At 35.6% G+C, this 13331-nt stretch overlaps 1 protein-coding gene across 1 annotated transcript in view; it reads right to left on the bottom strand.

Moving 5' to 3' along the window:
- adgrl2a (adhesion G protein-coupled receptor L2a) overlaps nucleotides 1–12116 on the bottom strand; it is a 216985-nt gene extending 204869 nt beyond the window's left edge. The window contains exons 1-2 of the mRNA XM_066692187.1: nucleotides 11932–12116; nucleotides 9077–9114 (exon numbers count right to left, since the gene is read on the bottom strand). The gene's annotated coding sequence lies outside the window, so the exon portion shown is untranslated. The remainder of the gene's footprint in view (nucleotides 1–9076; nucleotides 9115–11931) is intronic.
- Nucleotides 12117–13331: the final 1215 nt, after the last annotated feature.

Below are 13331 nucleotides of genomic sequence, written 5' to 3'. Positions count from 1 at the left end.
ACAAAGCTCTGCAACTTGTATTTAACAAACAAGTTTCATCTGCCACAAACTCAAAGCTCCTGTCCCAGACACAGCTGAGTACTGTCTGACTCTCGGCATAGCACTGCAATCGAACTAAAAACACCTGACTGGGATCAGTCATCGTGGGTCCAGCTAAAACAAACAAATAAACAAACAGTCTTGTCACTGCTGCAGGAGAAAAGAAGATTCCTTTATTAACTGCTTTTTCCTTTTGCGGTTGAACCACAATTGCTTAAAGCTGGCGCAGAAATAAATAACATTAAACAAATGTCTATCAACAGTCTTTCCTCGCCACACCCTTCTCTCCACCTTCTCTTACCCAGTATCTACTTAAGGATTATTTGGACATCTAACTGAGCCACCATCTCATTCCATAAGTAAATATTTACAGGACCCAGAATATCCATCTGCCAATCAAGACATGAAAACCACTTATTGTACCATAAACTCCTCTGATAAACTAAATTATACACCACCAGCACCTGCCAGTTATAATTTCACAATTGACCACATAATTATTGCTTTGGACTATTTATCTTGGTACACAATTTACGGATCATTACACAAGTTTAATTGGTACTGTATTACTCTGTTATGCAAACAATATAAGGTGCGCTTCTTTTTGATGAGGGACAGAAAGTAAAAGGACCAATATATATATATATATATATATATATATATATATATCTGGAAAATTGGAAATACCATAAAAGGTTGTGGCAAATATCTAGAAGGAGAGACTTTCAAATATTTATTTAAAGAATAAAAACAGTAGGATAGAGGAATACAGATAGAATGAGACCAAAACTCAACATGTTTTGTCTATTGAACAATTAATGACTGAAACTGAAGTATCTATGGCAGAACATACAAAAAATGAACAGTATGTATCTGTTTGATTGCTGTTTTCACAAAATGACATTTATAAAGTTGTATTGTGTGCCCTTGTGTTCCACATTCCTCTCATGCAGCTATGGTAAAACACTTTAGTCTCTTTGCCCAAAGACATTAGTTTCATATGCTATCCACTTTAAAATTCTATGAAGGATTTTTTTTGCCAACAATAAACCCTACTAGAGAAATTAAAAAGGCCTTTATTTAATTGTCCAAGGAAGTCCGTGTGGTCCAAGGCCTGTTTTCAAGACAAAAAACAATATTTAACTGCCTTTCCTGATCAACTGTGTACTTTATCTTCTGCTTCCCCCTAAGCATGTTTTCTGTTATACTACTGCAATGTTTATCATATATATATATATATATATATATATATAAAAACTAAAACTGGTCCAGCAGTAACCAACTTTTTATACTTTAAGATCTTAGTAAATGTACAATGAATTGAGACTGCTTTCTCCAAACCTCTTTACCTTCGGATGACATAGTTTAATCCTTAGGATGTCAATTTAGCTGGTGTTACAGTGATGACACCGGCCTATTTTTGCTGCACTCTCTCAAATTCACATACCCACACACCCACAGACCAAAAATTGTGCTAAATCTTGCAAAAATTAAATAATCCAGCAAGGGGTTCAAACTAATATTAGTATAACAACCATTTCTTCACTGTTATCTTCGTCTTGTTTCAAATTGTCTGGTTTATTTGGGCAAAATGGCATAATTTATACTATTTTCACACATGGCTACATTTACTTTTACATAGTTTTAATAACTCACAGAAAGTGCAAAATAATTAATATATGCTTCCAGTAGTAAAAGAAACCTCCTACCCCAAGGGACTCCACCTGTGTTGCCTGCAGCAAAACGACTGCTGTAAAATCATACCCCACCTCATAAACTGTCCCAAGATGGTGAGCTAAATAATAATGAATTCAAACAAACAACATGGAAAACATAGGCTGGGATATGGTCACTAAAGGTAGCCTGCCCTTCTCCCCTCAACCACACCAACTGAAAAATAGTTCTCCTTACAATTAAACAGGGATTTGCAAATTAGGAGCTGCAACATATCCATGCTTGCTGAGGAAAAATACCCTGGAATTATGTGATCACACAGACTAGCACTTGGCACTTTATTATGAATTCATATATAGCAGTCTTCTGTGTTCACCTAAAAGTAGTTATGCATCACATATATCCAAGTTCTGGCAGAGGAATTAACCAGATTTCCTGAGTTCCAGTGTTCTTAAACACTTTTGAATCCCTTCAGAATCCTTTATCCCCTGGCACAATGTGCTCAAGAAATGTTGTTTGCCCTGCATTATTTCTGTAATGCATTTAACTAATGCAATATCACAATATTATGCTATAATATGTGTGTATGCTATATTTGAAACCGAAGTAACATATCACTTTGATTTGTATAAACTTGCATATTATTTTTAAACAAATAATCTTGTAATTGAGATCTGTACCAAGTTGTTAGAGATGGTTAGACTGTTATATATGAACTGCTGAAATTGTTAAATATCAAGAGATTGTAATATGTAAATAGTTTATAGTCTTGTTCAGGTTGTTTGTTTAACATTTGATTAATTACAGTAAAACTCCACTAAAAACACAGCTTAGGGGCTTATTTTTTCTGCTCCAAGAGAAGCAATTTCGCTACACAAATAGTGGATGGGTGGGTGACAATCTATAAATAAGGCCCAAGCCAAGAGACTTTTTGAGCTTTGCTCCCACAGTCTCTTTCCTGGCTTAAGCTTCTTTGTGCAATCTTCATAGATTCACTGTTCAGTTCATCATCATTTCTATTTTGAAAACACGCTAATTATAGCTGGCTACACATCAGACCTGATCAGCAACAAAAACCACGGACAGAAGATGATGGCAATAATACTTACTTGTAACATTTGTGTTTAATATGATCAAATATCATCACAGAGGCACATTTCAGAAGAATTTCTCATCAGATTCCTGAGCAGTTGGCTTACTGTGTCAGTATGTCAAATCACAATGTCAAAACGATGTTTGACAATTCAAAACTATTCTTACCAAATTATTAACCAATCTACATAATTTACGTATTTTACATTTACTCCATAATGTACATTCATACAACAATACATAGATGGTGTCCCCTGAATTACTCAAAAGCAAACTGAGTCTTATAAATGCAGCTCTCACAGCATCCATAATAGTAAGTACACAATCAAACCACTGGCTGTTTATGTGCATCTAAAGAATGCTTTATATTTTTAGATGCATGTACTTTTAGGGTCAATTAATACCAAAGGAGCTGTTACAAAGCATCATAAATTTCATTACAATTAAAAATATTATTGTAGACGTTAACTATAGGATTCCAGATAACATTAGAGCTTGTAAACTATTATGCAGTTATGTATTTTTATTATGCAACCATAAATAGAAGGCAGTTTCCACCACAGTGAAGCTGGTGGTAACATTCATATCAATGAGGAAATTAGTCAGTGTCTTAGATTCTCCAGAAGGCAAGCAAGTATTATCAAAAATATTAAATGTATGTACAATTAAAGAACACAAGTATTGTCAAACCTAACCAGACATGTTGATTAACCTCAACAGACTGATCATATAAATTAATGATTCATTTATTTTCAAAAAGCTTTCAAACTTGTTTAATAGAGAGATACAGATCCGTGTGTAAACCCTTAAGTCTCACACAATGAATTACAAATCTGCATGCCTGCTCTTTAAACTATTATTTTGTATGCCAGTATACACAGGAATGTCAGACTTCAAACCCTGGTGATTACAGTATCTCATGCAAAAGGTGAAAATAAATTAAACTGAACTGTAAGGTTCAGTCTTAAAGTTCGCCCCTAATCTTTGGCATGTCTTTGGGTATTGCATCAGTCTTTAATTAAAAAGAAAAACAGTCACAGTTGACATACCTTTACCTTAAACCAGAAGCTTAAAAAAAAAAAAAAAAAAAGCTTAATGCTGCTATTTTACAGCTGCAAACCATGGGACTATCACCTTTTTGTCATTGCCTTGGAAACCAAATTTGCATGTCTTAACTTATGCAAGCTCATTTTTGTAAAGCATTCAGTAATTATGATTTTATACTCTCAGCATCTCATACACAAAACTTTTGGGATTTACATGAAACTACCATATATCAAGTAAAAGAAAATGGGAATCAAATATTTATCTTAGATCACATTTCGTCATATCTATTCATCCTTTTACACTGCTTTTAATGTTACATGGTAAGGAATTCCTCATGATAGGATTGTACCAACTGTCAGATTTGATAGTGGAAGCATCATGGTCTGGGGAGGAAAGTCAAAGGGAGGGGTTTTGCATCAGAGGTTATATAAGTTCTACATCCTGTGCAAGCATAGGGAGAAGTGTTTTGAAATCTTTTAATAGTTACAGTTTTTGAACGTCAATGCCGTGGAAGTGCCAGTGTCCAATGCCATACATGACATAGTGTCAGAAGTGGGATAGTGGGAAACCAGGCAGGCCTTCTTCACTTCACAGGCTAGTCTCCTGACTTAAATCCAATTGAACTTATATTGTCTATTTTAAGTAAAAGTGTCACGAAACCTAAGTGTTCTTCAAAGACAGGACTACAAACAACAGTGACGGAGGAATGAATAATCTAGGGCGTGCCACCACCAAGCAGCTTGATGGAGAGTATGCCCTGAAGCTGTTTTAGAAGTCATTAAGGTAAGTGAAAGGCCTAGAAAACAGAACTTGCTTTCCATACTACTACAAAGTCTCCACAACTTTCTGAGGCATTGGGCCCATCTTTTCAAGGATAGATGTTTATATGTATAACTAATGTATAAGTCTGCATCTAAGGCCAAAACAGAGCATTACATAGGATGGCAGCTTGGTGGTACATGGGCATATACTAGGTTAGCTTTTCCAGCACGCTAACAAATCTAAGCACACATCCAAAGATATTAATACATTTGAAAACTACTGTGTGTGTGTGCTGTATATATAAGTTTAAGGCAGGTGTGAAAAAATGCAGTAAAGTAAGAATGCTTTCAAAAACAGACATGTTAATAGATTATATTTATCAATTAACTAAATGCAAAGTGAGTGAACAGAAGAAAAATCTACATCAAATCAATATTTGACCACCCTTTGCCTTCAAAACAGCATCAATTCTTCTAGGTCAAAAACCATACCTCTGACGTGGAAACAAGGCCAAGCGACTCAACTGTGCATGAAAACACAGGAACTAGGCTGCAGAAAAATGGCAGCAGGTGCTCTGGACTGATGAGTCAAAATCTGAAATATTTGGCATAGAAGAATTGATGCTGTTTTGAAGGCAAAGGGTGGCCACACCAAATATGGATTTGATGTAGATTTTTCTTCTGTTCACTCACATTGCATTTAGTTAATTGATAAATAGAATCTATTAACATGTCTATTTTTGAAAGCATTCATACTTTACAGCATTTTTTCACACCTGCCTAAAACTTTTTCACAGTACTGTATAAATAGCAAAACAGTGAGAGTTTGAGTTAGATATTAGTTTGAGGGAGGAGGCTGCAATGTGCCCTGCTCCTTCAATATGACACAAGGTGATATCAAGTACTGAGATGTGCAACTTAACTTGCAGTTCTCAAGGTGGCTGGCATTTCTAAAAAGAAAAACATCACTTTATACCTTGCAAGAAAAATCCATCTTTTCTTTGCTTAGGATATTTATCTTCAAGAAATACCAAATCAAAGAGAAGACAAATTTGAGACAGATTACAGATATCAGAACTTTCAAATTTAAGTTTAATGTAATGCAGAATTACCAACTCCACACTTTGTCCCACTCTACGTTTAAAGTACAGAAATTATGCAACAAACAATTCCTTTATATATATATATATATATATATATATATATATATATATATATATATATATATATATATATATATATATATATATCTATAAAGGAATTGTTTATATATACAGTGGGGGAAAAAAGTATTTGATCCCCTGCTGATTTTGTATGTTTGCCCACTGACAAAGAAATGATCAGTCTATAATTTTAATGGTAGGTGTATTTTAGCAGTGAGAGACAGAATAACAACAAAAAAATCTAGAAAAACGCATTTCAAAAAAGTTACAAATTGATTTGCATGTTAATGAGGGAAATAAGTATTTGACCCCTTCGACTTAGTACTTGGTGGCAAAACCCTTGTTGCCAATCACAGAGGTCACACGTTTCTTGTAGTTGGCCACCAGGTTTGCACACATCTCAGGAGGGATTTTGTCCCACTCCTCTTTGCAGATCCTCTCCAAGTCATTAAGGTTTCGAGGCTGACGTTTGGCAACTCGAACCTTCAGCTCCCTCCACAGATTTTCTATGGGATTAAGGTCTGGAGACTGGCTAGGCCACTCCAGGACCTTAATGTGCTTCTTATTGAGCCACTCCTTTGTTGCCTTGGCTGTGCGTTTTGGGTCATTGTCATGCTGGAATACCCATCCACAACCCATTTTCAATGCCCTGGCTGAGGGAAGGAGGTTCTCACCCAAGATTTGAAGGTACATGGCCCCGTCCATCGTCCCTTTGATGCGGTGCAGTTGTGCTGTCCCCTTAGCAGAAAAACACCCCCAAAGCATAATGTTTCCACCTCCATGTTTGACGGTGGGGATGGTGTTCTTGGGGTCATTCCTCCTCCTCCAAACACGGCGAGTTGAGTTGATGCCAAAGAGCTTGATTTTGGTCTCATCTGACCACAACACTTTCACCCAGTTCTCCTCTGAATCATTCAGATGTTGGCAAACCTCAGACTGGCCTGTACATGTGCTTTCTTGAGCAGGGGGGCTTTGCAGGCGCTGCAGGATTTCAGTCCTTCACGGCGTAGTGTGTTACCAATTGTTTTCTTGGTGACTATGGTCCCAGCTGCCTTGAGATCATTAACAAGATCCTCCCGTGTAGTTCTGGGCTGATTCCTCACCGTTCTCATGATCATTGAAACTCCACGAGGTGAGATCTTGCATGGAGCCCCAGACTGAGGGAGACTGACAGTTATTTTGTGTTTCTTCCATTTGCGAATAATCGCACCAACTGTTGTCACCTTTTCACCAAGCTGCTTGGCGATGGTCTTGTAGCCCATTCCAGCCTTGTGTAGGTCTACAATCTTGTCGCTGACATCCTTGGACAGCTCTTTGGTCTTGGCCATAGTGGAGAGTTTTGAATCTGACTGATTGATTGCTTCTGTGGACAGGTGTCTTTTATACAGGTAACGAGCTGAGATTAGGAGCACTCCCTTTAAGAGCTCAGCTGGTACCTGTATAAAAGACACCTGGGAGCCAGAAATCTTGCTGATTGATAGGGGATCAAATACTTATTTCCCTCATTATCATGCAAATCAATGTATAACTTTTTTGAAATGCATTTTTCTGGATTGTTTTGTTGTTATTCTGTCTCTCACTGCTAAAATACACCTACCATTAAAATTATAGACTGATCATTTCTTTGTCAGTGGGCAAACGTACAAAATCAGCAGGGGATCAAATACTTATTTCCCTTACTGTATATACACACTGATCAGCCATAACATTATGACCACTGACAGGTGAAGTGAATAACACTGATCATTATCATGGCACCTGTTAGTGGGTGGGATATATTAGGCAGCAAGTGAACATTTTGTCCTCAAAGTTGATGTGTTAGAAGCAGGAAAAATGGGAAGCGTCTGGCAAATTACCCAGATCTCAATCCAATCGAGCATCTGTGGGATGTGCTGGACAAACAAGTCCGATCCATGGAGGCCCCACCTCGCAACTTACAGGACTTAAAGGATCTGCTGCTAACGTCTTGGTGCCAGATACCACAGCACACCTTCAGAGGTCTAGTGGAGTCCATGCCACGACGGGTCAGGGCTGTTTTGGCGGCAAAAGGGGACCTACACAATATTAGGTGGTTGGTCATAATGTTATAGCTAATCGGTGTGTGTATATATATATATATATATATATATATATATATATATAAAGGATAATAAAAAACAGAACAGAAATGTTCAGGTCAAACAAACATCTATCCTTTATTTTATATATGTATTTATTTTGTGAAAAAGCATTTTTTTTACGTCAATGCTCCTGCTGTTTATTAAATCAATTGTAATGTTGATCAATGCAAGGGTTAGATTTTAGTTTCCAGTCTCTCTTTTCTTCATGTTTTCAGAATTTAACTTTAACATGATTTGCAGTTCTTCATTTCAAGGAAGACTGCTAGTGCCTAAAAGCAAAGTTTTGATTAGCTCAATATGGATGCAAGCATGTATCCTATGATTAAGGGTACCTCTGCAAAGCAGATTGTTTTTTGAGAATGCAGAGTATGATTACTGCATCCCTTATTTGAGTTACAAGTCCTATGTTTCTTATATGGAAAGGCTATTTGTTTGGCAATGGGAATTTGGTGGAAAGCCTATCGGATTTAGATAGAGTAATGGTTTAACCATAATATATTTTTGGATGTATAAAGAATTCTTAATGCAGTGTTTAGTGTCATGAATAAATAACAAAAAAAATACAACATAAAAAATAATGTTGATTTATTAGCCAGAAAAAATAAATGCCATATAAAACAACTGTCATCACTGTCAAAATGTAATGTGTTAAAATTAAAGTCTACTTTTTAATATTCCCATTAGGATGCTGTTAAAAAGAATAATAAAAAGACACAGAATTCAAGTAAGCAATGTTTTCTTAAAAGGTGACGAGACAATCAAACATTTTCATCGTAGTGTTTTTTGTATTGATTTTTGTAAACTTTTTCTCATGGCGAAGGTATTGACGTGTTCTTCCGCAAATAGATGGGATATTCTAAAGAGTGATCACAATAAATGTGCAATGTAAGCCCTATCTTGTGTTATACTAATGAAATACAATATATTACCATCTGTAAAAATGTGTTATGCGTCAGTGAAATATTGTACTCATCCATATTTTATATCCCATTACTATATGGGATAATAACAGAACAGAGAACAAGTCAACTCAAGGTTGTTCACATTCTGCAGATAGAAGTTTTACAATCACTTCACTATTTGAACCTCTACAAATGTATAGACTTGTTTTTGGTTTTTAATATTGTTCGGCAAACTTTCAGAGGCATTTTCAGATTCTGCTTTGAAGAGGACATATTACCTGCAAATTCTGCTCTGTCTGTACAATCCCATCATGAGCTGTAGAGACAAGAAAAAACAACGTCAGTACAAATATTGAACTCCTTTAGGTCTCTTGCATGAATACAGTATATACAATCTATATTGTACAAAGCTATAATCAACTCTGTTGAAGATCTTATGTTTAGTCTTCTGCAGGCAGCTGACATTTCATTGTTGTTTGAGACAAAGGGAAAAAATCAGTATAAACACGTCGATAAGAGGCAGGTGCTGAATTTCATATTTCATGTATATTTTATATATATATATATATATATATATATATATATATATATATATATATATATATATATATATACACATATACATATACATATATATATACACATACATTTGGCATTAGAAATTACTATTCCCTCCATACTAATTGTTTTGTTCTATTAATGATATATGCAGCCTTCACAGCATTTCCCAAAATATATACCTTTGCAGAAGCATCATATCTGATTAGAGACAAACATAGCACAAATCAAGCATATATATGTTTAACAAGTATATTTATTTCATTTCAAAACAAAACATACATACAAGAAAGCAGAAATAAGTAATTATATATATTATTATATGTAATTCAATAAACACACATTCAATTACTTGCTGCATTTTATAAAATACACAAAACCCAAAGGAGTTATTAATAAAGCCTATATACGGGTGGAATTAGTTTCAAAGAAGCCATAGAGTTTTAAGGATCTATATTACATGCTACTTCACCCAGTAAGTCTTTCTACAATATGAACATGACCTTGCAATGCAACGCTTACAACCACAAAGATACTATCAGAAATAATGATACACTATTTTAAAAGTATTTCTTAACAAAAGACTTCATGTGAATAAAGCTGCTTTTAGTGACTAGTTTACAATTCATGATTTGATCACAGAAGTCTTCATGGGTTTTGTACTGGCTTGAATGAGAATTGAAATCTACAGATATTCAAATGAAAAATGGATTTCAATCCAAATAAAATCCTGTAAAATTCTGAAAACTACATACAAGTGAGTGTATAGGGCCTATATTAAAATTACTTTCCCAAAAATAGGGACTTAAGTTTGTTCTTGGGCATAAACCTGTAGAAGTTAGCCTATACATGCACTTCACAAATTGAATTAATCAGAAATGTAGATGCACCAAAAATAAATAAATAAATACGTGAGCATCAGTATGCAGCCTGGATTGAAAATAGTCAAATTTAATATTGAAGGTGTTACTCGATGACCTGGAAAAGGGTTAAGGGTACACCAGTTTCCCAATGAAGTGTTATTGCAGGAAGCAGTTTTGGCCAGGACTAGTGTTTCAGCATTACGTATGCTAGGGTGTTGCTACAACACTGGTTCCCTTAGGCTGAAGGACAACTCTTACTAATGTGTTTTCCTTTCTCAAGCACAGCCCATTTCATAGCATTTCTTAAAACACAATTTTGTGATTTATTATTTCAAAAACATAAAATATGTGATAGTATTTCCACTGAAACAAATGAGTCAAGTCCCCAAAAAACAGTATAGCCTGCCCATGAGTTTGCCCTTAACATATTTTCGAAAAGCTATCCTTACCCTGGGCCTCAGCCCGATGCAGTGATTTGTCACGAGTTTCCTAAAGATTTAAAACTATTCAAAAAGTTTGCATGTCATCGTAATTTATTGCTGAAACTTATTTCACGGTACACATATCCATTAGCAGCAACTCTGTTATCAAATGGCTTTCTTGTGGTACATTAAATCTGTTAACTGTTTTCTCCCTTACTTCCAACTAATTACTTAAACATGTGCAAATTAATCAGGAGCCCTGACACACATCTTACTGATAAATCAGAGCAAAAGTGACCTAATCCTGGTTCTGTGAATGTTTTCCCTTTCTTACAAGTGATAGGGAGGTACTTGCACATGTGTTACTGTGTTTGAGGGAAAACTCAGCAAAAACTATTTGCTTTTGTAGTCAGCTTGTCTTAAACTAGTCTTGCAGGTGTTCTTAATTACTTTTAGCAATACAAGTTATTAAAATATTATGTTTTGCTATTTTAGATTTTGTGTGCATAAAATGTAATATAACTGAAAATCCTGGATTTTACACATAAACACTTTGAGAGATTGAGAGACATGTGGTAAATGTACTGGTTATCTTTTATCAACACAGATGAGATCAACAGTGAAGTACAACAGTCACATGGAAAAAAAGCTGACATGGCAGAATTGCATATTTCACAACTATAATGATCTGACAAAAAAAACAAAAAAAAATGTGCTGTACTTTCATAGTTGGGTTTTAACTATGTACACCCCACAGCATATGGGGTGGAAAAAATGTAGTTTGTAGACTAAAACAAATATTTTATTGATGCAAAAGTCTAACATGAAATGCTTCTATCCATCAATAACAATAACCCAATGTTTGATAAAACTAATCATGTGGTCATGCTATAGCTTCCACACTTACATAATCTGCTTCAGTTGAACTACTACTATATCATATTATTCACTGTATCACACAAACGACTGAAAAATAATAAGAACATTTCAAATCTACAAAATCTTTCAAAAGTGTGCAGTAAATCCTACAATAAAAACCTGAAAAGAAAAAAGACACATTCTCAGAAGAACAGGTCTGACACCTTGGCAATTTCAGCCTCTTAGGTTATATCCAAATGCTAGTTCAGCTATTGACTTTTCAGTCTGCCCGTTTTGAAAAAAAAATAGCCCCCTCTGAGCTTACATTTGCCTTTGGAGACATCAAAGTTCAAGAGCTGTATACAAATGCAAAGTAATTACACACAGCGATGGTTGTGCAAGAATATCCTGTTTTGTTTCCTGCATACTCACCAGAGGAGGCTTGTCTGAATCCTCGACAATATTTCAGCTTCCCGGGAAAAAGAAATATCTGTGCTGACAGCTGCTTTCTGCATAACGCTTCCCTGTAGTAAAGCTGTTAGCCCAGAACTGTATGCAGACAATTGACCTATTGTTCACATTCTAATCAAAAGAAGCTTTGCTGCCTTCTGTATAAACTTCATGGTCATTTCTGAGTCTAGCAGTCACTTCCATCTGCTCACACCTACTGAGCGCTTGTCTTTTCATTGGAAAGTTCCACATTCACCTGGGGGGAGGGGTGGGGGCTTACAAGTAAATGTTTCTATCTGGAAAAGGTTCTTACAGTACTTACACATTTTGTCTTCTTCTTCTTCTTCTTTTAGGAGACAAAAACATTTATTTTAAAACCGGGCATTATCCATCTGAAACAGTAGTCTTCTGTTTACCCTTGGTGCAGGAGAGGATAAAGAAAATAAGCACAGCAGGACATTTTCTCCTTTCTCTGTAAAGCCTATTGTACTGTAACTACTCCCCAACCCAGAATGACTGCGGTTTATAGCTAAAGCGTCCAAACTTTTCCATTTTGTTTCCTTCACAAAGATTAACTTATTGAGAAAGCTCACATTTCTGGAGGATAGAAAAGCAGGAAAATAAAAAAAGTACATTCAGTTCATGACTAGAAGCGATGATGTTTCTGCACTTCAAAGTTCTTCATTAGTTAACTCCGATGCATACACTATTTCCATTATAATCACTGGCCAGTGTTGCAGCATTGCAGGAGAACTAGGGTAAGATGTGGTTTGCTTTTGACTTGGCTCTTTAACTCAAACCCTCATGGGAAATACATTCTTCAAATTGGAAAATTGAAAAAAAAATACGGGGCAACAGTAAACCTTAATTGGCAGTCTTACAAAGACACAGAGATTCTGTCCAAATGTACAATTCAGAAAGTGCAGGGGATATGCACAACTTGCTAATACTCAACAGCTTGTCCAATTGTTACATTATGCAATCAAACCACTGTGATTGATCGTATTTTTGTGGTTCACATCAACCACAACAACATGTCATATATAAAGAGACTTGATTTTTAAATCTGGACAAATTCCACACTTCAAGGTCACTTTGTCCCTCATCTCGTTCACAGTTTCTTTATTTTCTATTGTAATTTTCTGGGCTATGTCCACAATTCCGCGTACTTAGTTCTGTTTTTCTCTCTGGTGGGCAAACGTGGGGGGAATGCATTCCTCTCTTGCTTTATCTGTATTTATCTTTTCACATTACAGTCACTTGCAATATACCGATTTCAATTAAGTAAAGATAAATGTTAATGCAGAGCTTCAAGCTACTTACCCTACCATTCTGCCCACTGTGCTTGAAAAGTATTCTCTAATGTATTCTATAACCACATT

The sequence above is a fragment of the Amia ocellicauda genome, chromosome 19 (genome assembly GCF_036373705.1).
Source record: "Amia ocellicauda isolate fAmiCal2 chromosome 19, fAmiCal2.hap1, whole genome shotgun sequence".
NCBI lineage: Eukaryota > Metazoa > Chordata > Actinopteri > Amiiformes > Amiidae > Amia > Amia ocellicauda.
The sequence above is the reverse complement of the archived record's forward strand: the minus strand, read 5'-3'. Positions and strand labels throughout refer to the sequence as shown.